The sequence below is a fragment of the Rhinopithecus bieti genome, unplaced genomic scaffold, assembly GCF_001698545.2.
Source record: "Rhinopithecus bieti isolate Rb0 unplaced genomic scaffold, ASM169854v2 scaffold_9693, whole genome shotgun sequence".
In the NCBI taxonomy this organism is placed as follows: Eukaryota; Metazoa; Chordata; class Mammalia; order Primates; family Cercopithecidae; genus Rhinopithecus; species Rhinopithecus bieti.
In genome coordinates this window covers 1,083,502-1,090,353 of record NW_016806178.1, presented here as the reverse complement: position 1 = coordinate 1,090,353, position 6,852 = coordinate 1,083,502, and the positions used below count along the sequence as shown (strand labels likewise).

At 44.8% G+C, this 6,852-nt stretch overlaps 1 pseudogene; it reads right to left on the bottom strand.

The window, feature by feature from the left end:
• Positions 1 to 4,208: 4,208 nt before the first annotated feature.
• On the bottom strand, positions 4,209 to 4,837 carry LOC108531492 (stromal cell-derived factor 2 pseudogene; annotated as a pseudogene).
• Positions 4,838 to 6,852: the final 2,015 nt, after the last annotated feature.

Below are 6,852 nucleotides of genomic sequence, written 5' to 3'. Positions count from 1 at the left end.
AGAGTTAGTGCAATACCAGTCAAAATCCCAACAGGGTGTCAGGTATGGTGGCTCACACCTATAATCCAAACACTTTGGGAGAGCAAGGTGGGCAGATCACTTGAGGCCAGGAGTTCAAGACCAGTCAAGTGATCTGCTCTGTCACCCAGGCTAGAGTGCAGTGGCATGATCTCAGCTCACTGCAACCTCTGCTTCCCGAGTTCAAGCGATTCTCCTGCCACATCCTCGAGCAGCTGGGATTACAGGTGCACACCATCACTCCTGGGTAATTTTTGTATTTTTAGTAGAGGCGGGATTTCACCGTGTTGACCAGGCTAGTCTTGAACTCCTGACCTCAGGTGATTTGCCTGCTTCGGCCTCCCAAAGTACTGGGATTACAGACGTGAGTGACTGTGCCCAGCCTTAGAAGGAAATTTGTAATTTAAATAATTGAAATGCTTATGCTGCAATGGGAGAAAAATCAAATATCAATAATCTAAGCCTCCACCTCAAGTAGTTCAAAAAAGAAAAGGGGCCGGGCGCGCGGTGGCTCAAGCCTGTAATCCCAGCCACTTGGGACGGGCCGAGCGGGCGGATCACGAGGTCATAAGATCGAGACCATCCTGGCGTAATATGGTGAAATCCCGTCTCTATTTTCTAAAAAATACAAAAACTAGCCAGGCGACGAGCGGGCGCCTGTAGTCCCAGTACTCGGGAGGCTGTAGCACAGGGAGAAGGCTTAACCCGGGGAGGCGGAGCTTGCAGTGAGCTGAGAGCCGGCCACTGCACTCCAGCCTGGGCGGCCAGAACAGACTCCGTCTCAAAAAAAAAAAAAAAAGAAAAGGAAATCAAACCCAAAGCAAACTCAAAGTAAGAAGGACATAACAAAGATTAGAGCAGAAATCAATGAAATAGAAAAAAACAACAGAGAAAATTAATAAAACCAAAAGTTGGGTTTTTTTGTTCTGTGTTTTTTTGAGACAGAGTCTCACTCTGTCTCCCAGACTGGAGTGCAGTGGCGCGCGTCCTGCCTCAGCCTCCGAATTAGCTGGGACTACAGGCGCCTGCCACCACGTCTGGCTAATTTTTTTTGTATTTTTAGTAGAGACGGAGTTTCACCATGTTAGCCAGGATGGTCTTGATCTCCTGATCTCCTGATCTACCCGCCTCAGCCTCCCAAAGTGCTGGGATTACAGGCGTGAGTCACGGCGCTCAGTCTTTTGTTTTTGTTTGTTTTTGAGATGAAGTCTCACTCTGTCGCCAGGCTGGAGTGCAGCAACGCAATCTCGGCTCATTACAACCTCCGTCTCCCAGGTTCAAGTGATTCTCCTGCCTCAGCCTCCCAAGTAGCTGGGACTATGGGCGCCCGCCACCACGCCCAGCTAATTTTTGTATTTTTGGTGGAGACGGGGTTTCACCATGTTGGCCAGAATGGTCTCAATCTCTTGATCTTGTGATCCGCCTGCCTCAGCTTCCCAAAGTCCTGGGGCTACATGCATGAGCCACTGCACCTGACCCAAAAGTTTTGTTGTTGCTGTTGTTGTTGTTGTTAATGATCAACAAAATTGACAAGCTTTAATAGAGACCAAGAAAAAAACAAAGAATACACAAATTACCAAAATCAGCAATAAAAAAGGGGACTTCACAATAGACTATTTACCAAACAACTATGGCTAACTTAATACTTAATGGTGCAGACTGAATGTTTTTCTCCTAAGATAATGAAAAAGACAAGGACATTCTCTCTCCCCACTCCTATTCAACATTACCCTGGAATTTCAAGCCAGTGAAATCAGGGAAGGAAAAGAAAACAAAGGCATGTAGGTTGGAAAATAATAAGTAAAAATGTCTTTAATTGCAGAAGACATGTATATAGATAATTCTATGGAGTATATTTTATTTAATTTTTCTAGAGATGAGGGTGTCACTACATTGCCCAGGCTGGTCTTGAACTCCTGAGCTCAAGAGATCCTCCCACCTCAGCCTCCCAAAGTGCTGGGATTACAGGTGTGAGCCACCACACCTGGCCCTGTGGAATGCATTTTAAGAACTAATAGAACTAATAAGCAAATGTAGCAGGGTCACAGTGTGCAAGATCAATATATATGATCAAAAAACTCTCACAAAGAAAAAAATAGGGATGATTTCACTAGTGAATTTTAAAACAGGTGAAGAAGAATGAACTCCAATTCTCCATAAAGTCTTCCAAAAATTAGAAGAGGAAAGAATACTTTCCAACTTATTCTATGAGGCCAGTTATTATTCTGATACCAAAATCAGAGAGACATCATAACAAAACAGAAGCAAAATTCTACAGACAATATCCCTTGTCAATATAGATATAGAAATCTTTAACAAAATACTATCTAACTGAATCCAGCAACATATGAATAAGATTGACCAAGTGGAATTTTTCCCAAGAATGCAAGTTTGGCTGGACTTATGAAAATGAATCAATTCAATGCACCATATTAGCAAAATAAGGAAGAAAACCACAAGATCCTTTCAATGATGCAGAAACAGAATTTGACAAAATTCAACACTCTTTTATGATAAAGACACTCAGCAAACTAGGAGTAGAAGGGAACTTCCTCAACCTGTTAAGGTTCACCTATGAAAAACCCAACACCAACTTCATACTTAATGGTGAAAAACTGAAACCTCCCCCTAAGATCAGGAGCCAGAGAAGGATGTCCACTCTCACCACTTTTATTCAACATTGTACTAGAGATTCAACCAGAACAGTTAGCCAGGGCAACTAAAATTTAATTTCAAATCTCACTGAAATTTGGATGGAGGAAGTAAAGCTATCTCTATTTGCAGAGCATATGATCTTGAAAGAGAAAATCCTAAGGAATCCACTAAAAACAACTACTAGAATGAATGAATTCAATCAGTTTGAGGAGTATAATATCAATATATAAAAGTCAACCACATTTCTTTATGCTAGCAATGAACAATATGAAAAATGAAATTAAGAAAATAATTATATATACAATAGCATCAAAAAGAATAAAATGCTAAGTGTTGGGAGAGAAGCTGAGGCAGGGCTTGGAACATGTCCAGGGTCCAGGGTCTACAACCCCTCCTGGCCTTTGGAATGTGTCTAGATTTGCTGGCTCCTTGCTTGTAGCACTCCCATTATCCCAAGTAGCCATATGTTTCAAAGAAAATGCTAAACCATCACAGCTGTAGCTCATTCACTTGCTACACTGCTTCCTTTCAACCCCTACATCCTTACCACCTGTTTCTTTGTTTGATCATCAATAAATAGTGTGGGCTCCCAGAGCTTGGGGCCTTCACAGCCTCCACCCTAGCTTTGGCCCCTTGGTCCCACTTTCTCTCTTGTCTTTTCTCATTCCTTTGATTCCGACGGACTTTGTAGCCCCCACGGCCTGGTGTTGGGTCTGATCACCCCAACAACTTAGGAATAAAATTGGCTGTTTATTATGTTATATTCTTTGAGAGTCTTTGGCCATAATTAGTCAGAAATCTATTAAAAATGAGGTACCTGAGGAGAAATGAAAGTAGAAAGAGAAAGATTTGGATGCAAGTAAAGCTCTTAAAAGGCCCCACGTTGAAGGTTCCCAGCATCTGAAAAGAGTCTTAGGACTCAAGGATAAAGCAGATCATGAAATAGCACACCTAATAAATAACACAGAGGCTAATAATAAAATTCTTTAAAAAAAAATCATTTTGGAGGCCAGACATGGCAGCTCACACCTGTAATCCCAGCACTTTGGAAGGCCAAGGAGGGTGGATCACTTGAGCTCAGGAGTTAGAGACCAGCCCTAGCCAACATGGTGAAATCCTGTCTCTACTAAAAATACAAAAATCAGCTGGGTGTGTTGGTGGGTGCCTGTAATCCCAGCTACTTGGGAGGCTGAGGAAGGAGAATTGCTTGAACCTGGGAGGCGGACGTTGCACCATCGCACTCCAGCCTGAGGACTAGAAGTTTCCCAGCTAAAAGGGATGTCCCCTCAGTGTGTCTTATCAGTGAATAAAAAGCATCCACCCTGTCACCAGCAAGTCCTCTACTCAGCAAGAACTGACCCAAGTCTGGGAGAGCAACCAATTCAAATGTGCAGGGCTGGAGCTTGTGAGCACAGCTACTGTTTTCCATCGCACGTCTTCATCTCAGTAGTAACAAGGCCACTCCCAGGGAACTTGTGTCAGGGATCCCAAGGTGAAGCAGCACAGATGTCTACAAACTGTATAGTGACAGTGGCTCAGAGCCTCCAGACTCCTAGCTCCGCATGGTGGCCTTCTGCCTTCAACAACTCGCTGGGCCTCATGAAGATGCCTTCCATGGCTTTCCAGCTGTTGTTCTGGCTTGGCTAGGCCAGGCCATGCATCTCTTTTTGCCCACTGATGGGTCCACCATATTGTTCTCCTATGACAGACAGCGGTTCCTCAGTGGAAGAATGTTTGAACCACCCTCACCATCTCTCACCCCGTGGGGCCCATTACAGAGTATGGTCCAGTCATCCAGGTGACTACCTTCACCTTCCTCACCAAAAGCACTCACTTCCTGGTTTTCAGAAAGGTGTGGAGGTTTCAGCCAGTGTTGACATGTGTCAGCCGAATGGGCTGGCAGCACTTGATGGGGGTTCCCCTCTCACCAGCTGTGGTGAACTTACCCCGGTATTCTCCAGTAACTGTTGCTCTCATTCATGGAGGTTACACCTGTCACTGACTGCTGCCCACTACCTGACCCATAGAGCACATCGTGTGAGTGCAGTTGGACATTGTAGCACATTTTGAGCAGCTTCACCATAGAGCCGCAAGTAACAGCCAGATTGGATGTTCTCACGGTGCTCCACAAACCCCCGAACAGCAGTAGCGGAACCACAGCCATCCTAGCTGGATTCGGAGACCCAGATCTTCCAGGAATATTTTTTTTTTTTAAAGAAAGGCAAAACATATGCTCTGAAAACTAAAACATTTGTTTAAAGGAATTAAAGATTGGCAGGACCCTGTGACTCATGTCTGTTATCCCAGCATTTGGGGAGGCAAAGGTGGGAGGATTGTTGAGCCTAGGAGTTCAAGAACAGCCTGGACAACATGGTGAGGCCCATCTCTACAAAAAACTAAAAAATTAGGCCGGGGTGGTGGCCTATACTTGTAGTCCCAGCTATTCGGGAGGCCGAGGGTGGCGGATTGCTTGAGCCTGGGAAGTCGAGGCTGCAGTAAGCTGTGATTGTGCCACTGCCCACCAGCCTGGGCAACAGAATGAGACCCTGTCTCAAAAAAAAAAAAAAAAAAGGGTAGCACAGTGGCTCACACCTGCAATCCCAGCTACTTGAGAGGCTGAGGCAGGAGAATTGCTTGAACCCAGGAGGCGGAGGTTGCAGTGAGCCGAGATCGCACCACTGTACCCAGACTGGGTGACAGAGCAAGACTCCATCTCAGGGGGAAAAAAAATACAAAAATTATCTGGGTGTGGTGGTGCTAGTCCCAGCTCCTTGGGAGGCTGAGGCACAAAAGTCCCTTGAACCTGGGAGGTGGAGGTTGCAGTAAGCCAAGATCATGCCACTGCACTCCAGCCTGGGCAAGAAAGCAAGACTCTACCTCAAAAAAAAAAAAAAAAGAGAGAGAGAGAGAGAGAGAATCTGAGCCAGATGAGCATCAGACCTCTCAACAGCAATATTAGAAACTGGAAGTTTATGAAACAATGCCTTAAAGTTGCTGAGGGAAAATCATTATATACCCAGCCAAAGTATCAATCCAGTGTGAGGATAGAATATAGACATTTTCAGACATGCAAAGTTAAAAAAATTGTCTTCCATGAAAACTTCGTCAGGAAGGAGCTGGAGGATGTGCTCCACACTAGAAGGGCATAAACCAAGAAAGAATAAATGGAACCCAGGAAAATCAGAGATCCAGAGGAAAGAGAAGAAATGACGTTGCAGAATGCTGGCAAAGGAAAGCCATGCTGGACGTGGTGGTGGGCGCCTGTAGTCCCAGCCACGTTGCAGAATGCTGGCTAAGGATGACGACTGTGCTGTTGATCTGAAAAGCTTCAGGCTCAGATGGAGGCAGGAGAACTGAGGGCTCCAGAAATGGTGTCGCAAGGAAAAAAAAAATTAAGGAACTGGAACTCATAGTGAAAATGAGTATTGAGAATCATCTTACTGGGCTTTCGCAGAAGATCTAATCATGGGTCAAAGAAAATAAGCAAGTGAAAAAAATGAGACAATGATTAACTCTGTCGGAGAAAGGAGATTGAAAAAGATAGTATATTAGTTGCGGCCGGGCGTGGTGGCTCATGCCTGTAATCCCAGCACTTTGGGAGGCCGAGGAGGGTGGATCACGAGGTCAGCAGATCGAGATCATCCTGGCTAACACAGTGAAACCCCGTCTGTACTAAAAATACAAAAACTTAGCTGGGTGTGGTGGCAGGCACCTGTAGTCCCAGCTACTCGGGAGGCTGAGGCAGGAGAATGGCGTGAACCCAGGAGGCGGAGCTTGCAGTGAGGAGTGAGATCGTGCCACTACACTCCAGCCTGGACAACAGAGTGAGACTCCATCTCAAAAAAAAAAAAAGATAGTATATTAGTTGGTTCAGCCATAAACACTTTTTAGTGACTGTGAATGTAACTAAGAGTTGTGGTGGTATGATACTGAAAGGAGAACAGAAAGAGTGTAAGCGAACCTCCTCTGTCACAATAGGGAGCCCTAGAGACAGCATCTAAATTGGACCTCTTGGGAGAAAACCAGAATTGAAATCAATGCTTTATTTAGGAAGTAAAAACCAGAAGAAACAACTGAATAAGTTGAAATGGTTGCCTTTGGCGAGCAGGCTGACGTGGGGTAAAAAGCGTGCTATTTTGTTGTAATCCTTTAGCATTCTCTGACTGTAAATACTCTGTA